The following is a 14,359-nucleotide window of genomic DNA, read 5'->3' as shown; positions in this document are numbered from 1 at the left end:
TTTTTACAAAATAAAATTATTAATAAAGTAAATTTTTTTGACAAAAGTTAAATGATTTAATTTAATTTAACAGATTATTTACTTGCAATAATTAACAAAAAAATTATTTTTTTAATTGCAAATGACAGAATTTTTGCAAAATTAAATTATTAATATAGTAAATTTTTTTGACAAAAGTGAAATGATTTGATTTAATTTAACAGATTATTTTTTTACAGTATTATGAAGGAGAATGATAACCTCGGGTTAGTGTAAATGTAATATATGTATTTATGTGTGTCAACTCAACCAGGACACATATACTTAAGCAGTAACATGGTGAAACGTATAAATGTATGGCTATAATAAGAACAGAGCGTTATCACCCTTTTTTAAATGAAAAAAGTCTGGCGATCGTGTTGCTAACTGCTTCACAATAACCTATGGGTTATCATTAATAATTTATACATACATGTAGATTGTCAATTCCAGAATATATGTATATATGTACACTTATAGAAATATACGACGTATTAAGTGAATTATGTATTTATACTATGTTGCAATAGACTACCGGTTAATTTCTACTTGGTCATTTTTTTTTCGATAATTTCGGAAAATAAACTGTTATAAAAAAACAATGGTTCAAAGTGAGATGCATTCATTGTACACAGAAAGAAAAATTTTTTGACTGGAGAACAAAATTCTTGGCTCAAAAAAATGTTCGAGTGCCTGAAGGAAGACCAAAGTTGTGTTGGCCGAAGTAAAAATTTTTTTTTAAATTCTTTTCTTGGTGGACGTAATTTTTTCTTTATTCAAATTATCATAAACTCTTGATACAATAAATTTTTATATTTGATCAAGATTTTTAGATACTTTAGGGAAGCAGTGCTACCTACTTCAGCTGAGAAAAAATTTTCCCACCTTGAGAAAATTTTTCTCTTGAGTATTTGATACCCATTTTATATTATTTTAGCGTGCAATTATACATATTAAATGAAAAAAAATGATTCAATATTATTTGATCTTCCCATTTGACATATTAATCAATAAAAATATAAATAAAAATTTACTTCTATCGAGATATTTAATTTTTTGGAGCAAGAAAGAAATTTTTTTAAGACAAGAAAATTTACTTCTATCAAGAACTAAATTTTTTGGAGCAAGAGGCTGAATTTTCTTAAAGCAAGAAGATTTTCTTGACTTAAATAAATTTTCTTGGATCAAGATACATATTTCTTAAAGCAAGAGAATTAATTTTGTTGGAATAAGTGAAATTTCTTGTGTCAAAAAAAATTTTTTTTTTCACTCAAGAAAATAATCAGAAAGAAAAATATTTTTTTGGCTCAAGTGAACATTTTTTTCTGTGTAAAGTTTGACCGTCAAGAATTTTTTTTTTAATTTTTTTACAGTGTACAAATAAAATTTTTCATATTATTGTGAGTTGTTAAATTTTTTAAAGTCAATTCAAAATAAAAAAATTTATTTTAAATAAAATTTATTAAGGATACAAAAAGTTATAAGAAATTTTTATTAAAAGTATAAATTCATATAAAATAAAAGTATAAACAAATTTTATTTATTTTCTATGAAATTATTAAAAATATCAAAGTTCAGGTAATTATGCCACAAATAAATTTATTAATTATATTTATAATATTAATTTGATTTTTTTAAATTCATTTTTTCTTTCTTCTATGTATATTTATACTCCCATTGGTTAATTGAATATAAAATGTATAGAAATTAATAACCACCAAATTTTATATTTTAAAAAAATTTTTTAATTATTGACAATTAATTTAAAAAAATGTTGATAAAAATAAAAAATCAATTGTCTCATGTATTAATTGAAAGAGTAATCAATTTTTCAATATTTCTACAAAATAATATAAATTTCATTGCTGACCAAAAAAAACATAGCTTCAATTAATAAATAAACTTCAAATAAATTTTTACAAAAGGTATTGTTCAGTGTTGAAATGTTGAAATAAAAGAAAAAACATGTTGACTTGTGGTATGATGAGGTCGTAATCGAAAAAACCATTAAGGCAAAAATAATTATCAAGGCTATTAGTTCTTCAAATGCCCAATAGATAAGATATAAAAAAAAAATTATCAATCACAGAATGTGAGTACTAAGTATACCGTTTTTTATCAACGACTTATTGACGATCCACTTTATCAAAGAGACGTATCCGTTGATTTACGCTTTTTATATAGAATATAATACACATGATTTTAAAACAATAAATTATAAAATCTTAACAATTAATTCTAATAATTCTTCAATTAAAATTATAATTAGAAATTTATGAACAGGTAATTATTAAGGAAGTCATCGACTTTGAAACACTTCTAAAAATGGGACCAGTAGTTGAACAGACTTTTAGAATTGTTGTTATAGAAAATCCAAGTATATATTTTGAGTAATATTCACATGTTATAATTATTCAATGATACAGTAATTGATTTCTATGAGTTTTTTCAATTATAAATCAAAAAAACTATATTTTTTTTAACTTTAAAGTTGACATATTGAGAATAGGCGATAGATGCTATTTTTTTCATGAAAAAGATACTAAACCGTAAACCGAAAAATCAGAAAAAAAAAACGGTACTTCATCATTTTAAGTAAAAAAAATTGTACCACTCAATGAAATAGTATTTTCTTAATATTATATATTTTTTGCAAAGACATAAACTAAAATTTTTATATTAAATTTTAGCGTTCAACTATACCTCCAAATTTTCCAAGCGGGACCCAAAAGTTGAACAAGCTGAGGCCGTATAATTTTAACCGCACTCTAACCTCTAATAGGTTTATAGACTAGTGATCAGCATTGTAATTTATATCAATTATTGCAAATTAAATAAGTTTTATAGCTAAAAATAAATGTAGTTAAAAATTATTGAACGTTTTAAATTGAGTTTTTTTTATTTATAATTGAAAATTTGCTTTGTTATTCATAAAAAATGTCATTAAAAAATTAAATACAAATATTTCTCATTTTAAAATCAATATATTAAATATTCTCAGCGTTATTTTTCATATTAATCAATAATATGTTATAATTCTTTTGATATTTCAATGAAACGTTGAAAATTTATGGTGTGCCCATTGCCATATATTTTACTTGTTCAACTACTGCTCCCGGAGTGTTCAACTACTGCGGCTTGTCAGAATTGATCGTTCAACTACTACTCCTTTCATAGTCTATCTAAAAAACGTTTTAAAAATATAATTATTCAATTATTTGCGTTATTTTGCGCTTTAATCAATTCAAAATCGTTTATATTTTCGTAAAAAACACTAATTTGAACTAATAATTACACCTTTCTATATTAAAAGTAGGATCAATTACGTTTTACTTTGAAACCCGTTCAACTACTGGATACATTACCTTATTCTTGACAAGTAAAAAAATTCTTGAACTTAGAAATTTTACTTTATTCCATATTTTTTATATTTTAAAATAGTTATTTTTTAACAGCGATTGATGTTAAAATTCCCGAAGCTACTGAATTGATTTTGAAATTTTGACCGCATGTTCTGTACACCTTTATCAACTAGCTAAGCTAGGATTATTTATAAACTTTTTGTTTCTGTTTTTTTCTGCAAAAACGAAATAAATTAATTTGTCAAAAATTCAAAATTTTTCTCTTTTTAATGGTCTATTATTTTTTTAATTTCAACGCGAGGTCACACAGTAAAAAATTTTGCGTCATTGCGTCGAGCAATTTTGTGTTAAATATTTAACACCTTTATGTGTGCTTAAAATTAAGTAACGCAAGAGAATATTATTCTCTTACATAAAAATAAGATTATAAAATGTCCCATTTCTTCTAATTTGCCACAAATTCTGAAATTGTACCTGCCTATATAAACACCACATAACACAAGCAAATCATATACATATATATAGCATGAAAAAGAGTAGTTTGAGGGAGTGGTCACACTTCTATTTCTCGTCCGCGGACAGTAGAGGACGACAGGCTTCCATTTAATCAAGCTCACCCTCTCAACCGTGCCTTCCTGCTATACCTCTGCTTCTTTTTATTTATTTTTAGCTCGTCTGCTATTATGATTATTCTCGCATATTTTTTTATCATCCATACACCCATAAATGTGTATATACAGACACCACACCCACCGGTGTATATTATTACAACCAAAGAAAACTCCACACTGTCTCTAACGTTTCAACAACCTTTACCGGACTTTGATTGACGCCAGGTACAATAGATTCTTATTAACGCATTTGTTATTGCGCTAGTTCATGTGTGCTATGCATTATTCCTGTCTAGCATTTCATATCTATATATAAATTCCTACATGCATTTAGCCAACGAGATCATACCTGTGCTATGAAATATCTACCACACCTTTCTTGTAATAAACAATGGAAAAACAATCGTCTATTTAGAAAATTTTAAACACTGTGCTTGTGTTTATTTCATTTCGTTTTTTTTTTTACATTTTTCGTATCTACTTTTGAACTTTATCACCGATCTCATAACAAAGCCACTCCTTTGTTTGTTAAGGACATTATTTCATGATTAATATGTAACATTTAACATACTGCATGTCTAATTTTGAAAAAGGATATTTATGTTGTGAAAAATCGTTTGCAGCTGCGCGTGAATTAAATTCAAATTATTAGAAATAAATATTTTTACGATCTCGATCAAGAATTTTTATTATTTAAAGCAGCGTTCTACTTTGGGTGCTTGATATAAGAATTTTTTCAAGAATTTTTCATCTCTTTATGACTAAAGATAATTGAAATACATTAAAAAAATTTTATTACATATTTTTACCATTTAAAATAGAAAAAAAGACCATTCGGCAGTCGAAATGGAAGTAGATTTCTCAAATAAAGAAGATTTATTTTTAATAAAATAATATCAATACTAATAATGTATAAATTAATCCACTGATTAAAAATAAAATTCCATAATAAATTTAAAACTATTCAGAACTAATTTTGTTCAAAAAATTATCTTGTAAAGAAATAGTTTTTCAAATATTTGTCAAACGATTTTGAAGATTATGAGATTTGAATTGTCAATATCCAAATTTTAAATAACTGCTTAGAAAGAACAATTTCCAAGTTACTCAGAATTATGAAACCGGATGAAATTTAAGTTGAAGAAAACAATATTTAGAAATAATTTGTGACATATTTAGTGATGACTTACCCGAATATATTAGACAAAAGACTGATCAATATCGGGATTATTGAATCTACATCATGCTTATCCCTTATTAAAAAAAAGAATTAAAAATGATCTCACATGTTAAATGCCCATAAGAGATAGTATTAAAAAGAATTTGAAAGATAAGAAAGTATTCAAAATGATTAAAAATATAATCATTTTGAATTCTTTCTAAATCTTTGTTTTAATAAGGGATGCTATGATACAGCCAATAATTCGAAAACGGCTGCAACAGTGAAACTGATTCATTAAACAAACTCTAAAAGGAGTAATATTGGGGCTACACAGTAAAAAATTTTGTGTTAAATACGGTGGTACGGTGGTATCAAGCTTATTGATCTCTGGACAAAATATCCCCGACAAAATATCCTTGGACAAAATATCCCCAAAAAAAATATCCCTGGACAAAGTATCCCCGACAAGTTATCCTTCGGATTCGTTATAATTTTCGAAAGTTAAAAAAAAACAATTCAAGGGCACAGCATGGTTAAAAGCGTGTGTGTTTGTCTAATATTGAATAAACACACACAAAAACCATGTTAAAAGGGCGCAACACGATTACAATATGGTTTTATTAATAAATTCTGTCTGTTTGGTATCAATTGTCGGGGATATTTTGTCCAGGGATCAATTATCATGGAACCAATACGGTCTACACAAAATCAGTGTTAAAATTCAACACACTCTGTGTTATTTTAACATAAAGATTATGTTATTCTAACACAAAGATTGTGTCATTTTAACATAGAGTGTGTTGAATTTAAACGCTGATTTTGTGTCGACTGTATTTAACACAGAAATTGTGTTGATTTTACACAAAATTTTTTACTGTGTATTACCACTTCTGAGTAGTGAAAATTGAAGCTTAATAAAAGAGCTTTACGATGCAATTTACCAAATTTGAATATCTTGTTTAGTTCAGTAATTACACCAAGCTGAAGTGGTGAAAACATCAATTTTTAAGACTTAAGAATATTTTACAGATAAAATTTATCCTAAATATTTTCAAGTCATTATTAATATTCTAAAGCAGGATCGAAATTTCTACAGGCATGCTAATTTCTATTTACAAATCAATTTCAAATTTTGATTGATCTCAAAACTAATTCATATTTGTGTCAAAATATGAATTCAATCTTAAATTCATTTTAAATCAGAATTTTTTTCGCACGGGAATAATAATTATATTGAAAAAGATCGTGTATCTACTTGTTTCAATTTGACGACTATTTGGATATGTTGAGAGCTTGATAAAGTCTTAAGAATAAAGACGAAACGTTGCAAATCAATGATTGTTTGAATTGATTGACAATATTTTTTTCAATTACCCGTGATCCTGATCATATTATTAAAAAAATTAATCACTCACCAAAAATAGAAGATATTTATTAATTTTCTGTTTTTTAATGGTTAATTTTTCATACTTTAAATTTTATTTTAGTCTTGACATAGATGACTACATTTAGAAAAAGAATGGTCTTCAATAATTTCATGTTTTGATTATTCTCATCTTGGCTGAAGAGACTGATCTCATCAATCGATTATTTTTAAACAGATTTTTTGATTTAAAAATAATAGAAAAGTTTTTCTCGTTTTCAAAGTAATAAAATAAGAATATTATTTATAAAAACATGAAATCAAAGTTCAATAAAAGCTCCAAGATTCGTGTTTATTTTTCTGATGGATAAAAGCCATCAATGATGTGTAAGAAATTAATTAAGACATCGTTTATCATCATTATATTACATTAGCTTGGTCAATGCCGTGCTCAGTCTGTTAATAAGCGTGTAATATTTATAGACGACTACTCCGCAAACAGTTTCGATAGTTATTTTAGAATTTAGCTATTTTTAAGCATGGGACTCAAAAGGATATCTTTCAAAATTGACATCCTTAAGTACATTTTTTATTAGACATTAAAATTTTGTTGCTGTAAAAATTTAAGCAACAATCCAGTAATTTATAAAGCCAATATTTTAAGACAATATTACATAATTATTACTTTTTCTGTTATTTATTTTTTTGATATTTAATATAGTTATAAAATTATTTAATTAAACGTGAAAAGATGTGGTTATTTTTTTATCTTAGCTTCGGAAAATTAACTATTGTATATTAACATAAATGAGAATACAGTTACTAACGGATTTAAAGTTTCTGTGTGTATTGTAGTGCAATACTCAGAAAAAAAGGTTCACTTCAAGAAAATATTTTTCTTCCTAATTATTTTCTTGAGCAAAAAAAAATTTTTTTTGACACAAAAAATTCCACTTATTCCAACAAAATTAATTCTCTTGCTTTAAGAAATACGTATCTTGGTCCAAGAAAATTTATTTAAGTTAAGAAAATCTTCTTGTTTTGAAAAAATTTAGCCTCTTGCTCCAAAAAATATTGTTCTTGATAGAAGTAAATTTTCTTGTCTTGAGAAAATTTCTCTCTTGCTCCAAAAAATTAAATATAAAGATAGAAGTAAATTTTCATTAATATTTTTATTGATTAACATGTTAAATGGGAAGATCAAATAATATTGAATCATTTTTTTTTTTTTTTTTTTCATTTAATATGTATAACTGCACGTTAAAATGCACTTTTATAATTTAGATGAAAAATATGAAAATGTATCATGTAAGCAAACTATTCGTAACGTGATTGGTCAAATATATCAAAGAATAAAAATATATGCAAATCCCAAATTCATGCGCGCGCTTGTGCGCGCAAATTTGAATTCTAGTAATATAAAATGGGTATCAAATATTCAAGAGAAAAATTTTCTCAAGGAGAGAAAATTTTTTTCTCAGCTGAAGTAGGTGGTGCTGCTTCCTTTAAGTATCTAAAAATCTTGATCAAATATAAAAATTTTTTGTATCAAGTATTTATGATAATTTGAATCAAGAAAAAATTACTTCCACCAAAAATAGAATTTCAAGAAAAATTTTTACTTCGGCCAACACAACTTCGGTCTTCCTTCAGACACCCGAAAATTTTCTTGAGCCAAGAATTTTGTTTTCTAGTCAAGAAATTTTTCTTTCTGTGCGAAGCGGGCGGGTAACAACTAGTAATGTAATATAATTAATGCAAATAATTTATAAAAATGATTTTTTGTTTATAAGCAATCTTCATACCATATGACATAGCAAGCGAAACAAATTCACTCAACAAAATATTTACTAACTGTTAATAAGTATTTGTTAACTATTAATATATTTACTTTCCTTCCAAATAAATGTTTATTGAATGTTAAAAAATATTTATTAAAATTTAATAAGTTAAATAATTGTCTTCAATTGAATTATATTATTAATAGTTAATAAATCCTTCTATCAGTGCAGATCAATAAAAAAAATCAATTTATAACTTTGGAAATTGCTTTCTTAATATAAAAGTAATTTTTGCACAAATTATTATTGAAAATAATTCCTAAATAAGACTACATATGTTTGTAAATTTTATAATGAATGTTTCCGTGCTTCGTGACTGAAAATAAAAATAAATAAATAAGAGAAACATAAAAATTTAAAATCAAAAAATCAATAATACAACATTGTACCAGAGCTAAAAGTGTAAAAAATCAATGTGAAAAAACCTGACGTTATCACTGTAGAATGTGTTCATTCAGCTATACATCGTATCATGCATAGTACACGCCAGAAACTCATCAATAAACCCGATCTCTTAAAAATCTTTTGGGGCTTAACATAACAAGTGAGCATGACACGAACATATGGAGTGAAAGTTGAGAGAAAATATGTAATGTAAATTAATTGTTAACATATAATACCTTCGTTCACTTAATAATGAAATTTCTAGTTTTTAATTAAATACATGTAAGCAATAATATTTTGATGTATTATAATAAATTTATCATCGTCATTTTTTCCAATAAAATAAATATTTTTAGAGACTATTCTTAGGAATTTATTGTCAAGACTATTTCTATAAAAGTACTTTCGTATTATTATCATTAGAGCTATAAATATAATCTATACACACTTATGAAATGTAGATATTTTTTTCCAGGAACTCTAATATAATAAACATATGCTGAGAATTATTTAGTACATATTATTTAGCATTACTCAGAGAAGATTTAAGGCTAATATTAAATTTATACTTCCTTTGTTGCTTTATTTCTTTAAACGTATTTACTTTTATAAATATTCCTTACGTGCTAATACATTATTCCTTTCTTTTGAAGAGACACAGTAGCCGGCAGGCTAATGACAGGGTCCCTAAGTGTTATAGAAATTATACCAGAATTTAAGTTAAATGTTGTGAACACCTTGATGATAATAAGAGAAGATACAATCATGAAAACAAAAATGTTATTCTTCTCGAAATGAGTTTCTAATGAGATAAATAACGGGTGCAGCAATCAAATTTGTATAATAAAGTTAATTTTAAAACCACAACTTACATAATTTAAAAAAAACGTTGTTAATTATTTCCTTCGTTGTATTCATAAAATTTTTTTTGTTGGTGTCAAGAAAATTTTAATTAAAATATGCAATTTTATATAAATTAAATAATAACCGATTATGTAGACATAACTTTGTCATTAAGTGACTACCGAGATTTACAGAATAAGAAAACTTTGGCTCAAGGATATTTTGATATTTTTAATCACAATATTCATAGCTTGGGTACTTTTGAAATAAATCCGAATAATATTGGTATAACAGGAGAAATTAACAATTATTTAATGGAAAATGCGACGAAAAAGATTTACAGAACCAATAAATTATTCAAAACTAGTTCAAAAATTTGATACAAAATGTTAAATATAATCAAATATATGTCTGAAATAAAAATTTTTATGATTCTCAATTAAACTACAAAAATCCCTTTTGATATAAAAATATATCCGGCATAAAATGTGATAACGAATTTAACCATGGAAATCTATTTTATAGTAAAGATAAATTAATAAAATAATAAAAGTAAATTCTCTTAATTCTATAGATTAATAGTCAACGTATAACTACATTTACTATACAAAATAAAATAAATAAATAAACAAATTTTATTTAGCGCGGGATTTGAATATTTATAACTACTCCGAAAACTTGTCATATTAAATTAACTATCACTGCACAGAAAAAAAATCTGGAAAATGGTTGACCCTAAAGGCCATCCCTGCAACTTTCCGCTAATTCCATATCTAAACGCTTAAAATTGCACTGATGACATTTTTGAGCTCTTCGAGATCAAAAGTCTGATGAAAGTTTAATATAACACTATTTTTTGAAATTTCAAATTGTCATAACTTTGGAATGAATCAACCGATTTTTACGCGATAGGCGGCAATCGATGCAGTTTTTCATGTCCTTTGAAAGAATTGACAACAAAAATTTTTTAGATCAAGAATTTTGGAGTAATTCCAAAAAAACACTTTTTTCGGTTTTCTTTCCTTCACGATATCTCTTGAATGAAATAACCGATTTCGACCGGATTAGCGGCAATCGACGTGATTTTTCAAGGTTAATAACTGATTAGTTTGTGGAATTGATCGATAGAGCCGTTTGAAAGTTATTCCAAAAAAATCACTTGAAAAAAAATTTTTTTCACAGTTTTTTTTGAGATTTCTCGAAATCTATCGGTCCAAATTGTATTCAAAATCTAAGTTTAGCCAAGCCTTTTTAAATAGCGCCAGCTGCGATGAAATCGGTCCAACCATTCAAAAGTTATAAGCGGTTCACATACTTACACACATACATACAGACATAGTGACAACATCGCGGAAATAGTCAGGGAAGCTTCTGGTGATCTTAGAATGTCGAGATCTGATGAGAATTTTAAAACCACTAACTTTCTGATTTTTGAAAATCTTAGATTTTCTTAGTGGTAAGTTAAAAATTAACTTGAATCAAGAAAATAATTTTGAAGAACTTTATTGTCTCGATTTGAGTAGAAAAATTCTTAAACTAAGAAATTTTTCTTCCTTTAAGTAAATTTTACTTAATTCAAGACGATAAAATTCTTTAAAATTATTTACTTGGTTCAACAATTTTTGTCTTGATTAAAATTTTTTTTTTTTCCGTGTGAGAACCATATGAAACCTTGAAAAAGCACAAATTCAGATCAAGACTTTTCCAATAATACTAATTTTAATTAAAAAAATTTATTTTATCATAAAAAACACCGGAGACAAAATTCCCCTTATTCTCTTAATTACATAGACTGTAATGTCTAAAGATATAATTTGTTGATTAAATCTTCTTGAAAAATCTTGCAATTTATCATCTCAATTCTTATATTTTAAACATGTATGTAAACGATATACATATATCAATCAAAGTATATTTATAACTTTTATAGTTTTAATGTGTAGGTATATCAGTAAAATAGCTTTTAGCAAATAGCATAAAAGCAAAAAAACGTTTAAATGCAACTCCATTAATCAGAAATGTCTTAACTTATTTGTTCAAACAATAACACTTTGAGTATTAAAGATTCTTACGTTCATTACAAGTCAGGGCTCGCTACTTATTCACTCTCTTTTTATTATTATTTTCTCTCAACTCTCAACTCTCTACTCGTACATACACAAAATTCTATTTAATTAAATGTGTGTATTGCGTGTATATGAAGATTTTTTTTCACAACGCATTAATCGTTTGCCAGGTTGCAATTAGCAGAGACGTGTCGTTTGCGAGGACACGCCTCGTTTACCGTATAACTTGGCGTCAATAAGACCAGACAAAATTAAAATACGGAATATTAACAGCAGAGTTTAACTTCTGTGAAGACACATCATCCTTATATTATCCTTTATTTTTTATTTATTATTTATTTTATTTTATTCATTATTTTTTATTCACCTTCATTTCTTACGGCAACTACTTTCCAGTCGCCTTTTCGTCTGCACCTGTTCGCTATTTCTGTACACTCAAAAGTGAAACTTAACATTTCCCTACTTAATTTATTTAGAGTCGAATCTCATCGTAAGCAAACACCAGGGGGCCATGAGCTATAGAAAAAATTCTTCTTAAAATATATAACTCTGACCCTCTGTAATATTCAGAGCGTTAACTATGCTACAAATCACCTGCATTGATTCACTTCTATTCTATAAATCAAAAAATAACATTTATTGTCTTTTTCTCTTTAAGAATGTGATAAAAAAAAAAAAAATTGAGTTGAGTCTCATTCAAAATTAATTTCTTCTTAATTGTAATAGACTAATAATTCTTAACGTTGTATCAGTAAATTTTCAATTTTATTTAAAATAAATTGAATAATTCAAATGTATCATACCACAGGAATGTCATCTCTTAGAAATGACTGAACTATTTCCTTTATTATTATTCCGGACCTCGTTACTAAGTTCCAGATCACTCGACGATAAATCTTTACCCACACTGTACAAAATATAATGTAAAATGTCAGACAATTTAGGAAAATTTTTAAGAAAAGAACAAAAATTCGTCGCTTACCTGGATCAAAAAATCTGACTCATTTTAATACAATAAATCATTGCTTCGCTTTAAATAAATAATCGAACGTTTTTCAACCAGAATTTTAATGAATTGTTACAACAGGTTGCAATTTTTAGAATTTACTTTCGATTGAAATTGCGTAAGCTGAATCTTTAGATTAATTTATAGTTTAATGTTCATAAAGTAACTATTTAATAAATTATGATTTCTTCTATTCATTCTTTCAATTTTTAAATAAAAATTTATCAAAAATTACCAAATAAATCAAACAATAGATTATTTTTTCTAAAATTTTATTTATAATAGACTTCTAAAATTCAAGTAATATTCTGCTTTCAATTATTTCACGATCCTAGTGACAGAAGGGCGGATCTCAATAACTACGCCCTTTTGGCTCTGCAGAGCCAAAAGGGCGTGGAAAAAAAATTTGTTTTCTCCAAATAATCTAAAAATGTTTATAACATTTAAATTTGTAAGAAAAGTGAATAAAATTTTTTTTTTGTATACGCCCTTCTGACTCTAAGATAAAATAATTATAAAGCCAAAAGGGCGTATCATTTTTTTTATTCATAATTAATTATTAGCCTTAAAAAAAAAAAAAAAGTTATAGCACCGGTAAAAATAATGAATTTTCAACTCAATTTATTTAAAAAAAAACCAAAATCACAGTAACATTCTATTTGAAGAAAAATGTATTTGACTCAATCACAAAATTTTCATTTCTATTGACCCAATAATCATGTCTCCACTGATAAAGTATAATGAATTATGTTTGATTGTATAAATTACAAAATCATATCAGATTAAAGTATTTTTCAAAGTTTACATTTACAAGCAATATATATTTATTATTTTTTACTTTCAGAAGCAAAAGATAATGATAATGGAGACGGCATTGGAGTAGTGCCTAGCTAAATTGATATTTTAGTTTCTTCTTTAAACAAATAGATATTCTCTTCAAATAAAATGAGTAGAAGAGTCATTATTTTTACCAGTGTTATAATTTTTCTTTTTTTTTAAGGCTAATAATTAATTACTATTAAAAAAAAATGATACGTCCATTTGGCTTTCGAATTTTTTTGTCTTAGAGCCAAAAGGGCGTATGCAAAAAAAATTTTTTTTATTCACTTTTCTTACAGATCTAAATGTTATAAACATTTTTAGCTTACGTGGAGTGAAAAAAAAATTTTTATTCGCCCTTTTGGCTCTGTAGAGCCAAAAGGGCGTAGTTATTGAGATCCGCCCTTTTGTCATTAGGAATGCGAAATAATTGAAAGCAGAATATTACTTGAATTTTAGAAGTCTATTATAAATAAAATTTACTTTATAAAATTTTATAAAAAATAATCTATTGTTTACAAGATCTATCGAACAAGATGTTCGATTATCTATTCAATCTTGATGTATGATCCTAAGCTTGTCGTCAATTCTCTAGTTCTTTTTCTTTATAATTATAATTTCCTTAAATATGTTTTATCTTTATCTCTATGACTTTTAAATCTGTTTAGTTAATTCTTTATAAACTTTTAAATCTGTTAGTTAATTCTTTATATAAATTCTAATCTTTCTTGTAAATAATGTATTACATTTAGTTTAAGATTCACAAGAATGTAAATAATGTACATATTCTTTTGTATCTTTTTTTTGTCTTTGCCATTTGGCATCAGCCCTGGCATAATTACAAATAAACTAAACTAAACTAAACTTTTATTAAGTTTTTAGCA

Source organism: Cotesia typhae, unplaced genomic scaffold, assembly GCF_013202065.1.
Source record: "Cotesia typhae breed Kobodo isofemale line unplaced genomic scaffold, CoteBio_Ctyphae scaffold_45, whole genome shotgun sequence".
Lineage (NCBI taxonomy): Eukaryota > Metazoa > Arthropoda > Insecta > Hymenoptera > Braconidae > Cotesia > Cotesia typhae.
This window is presented reverse-complemented; position numbering follows the sequence as displayed.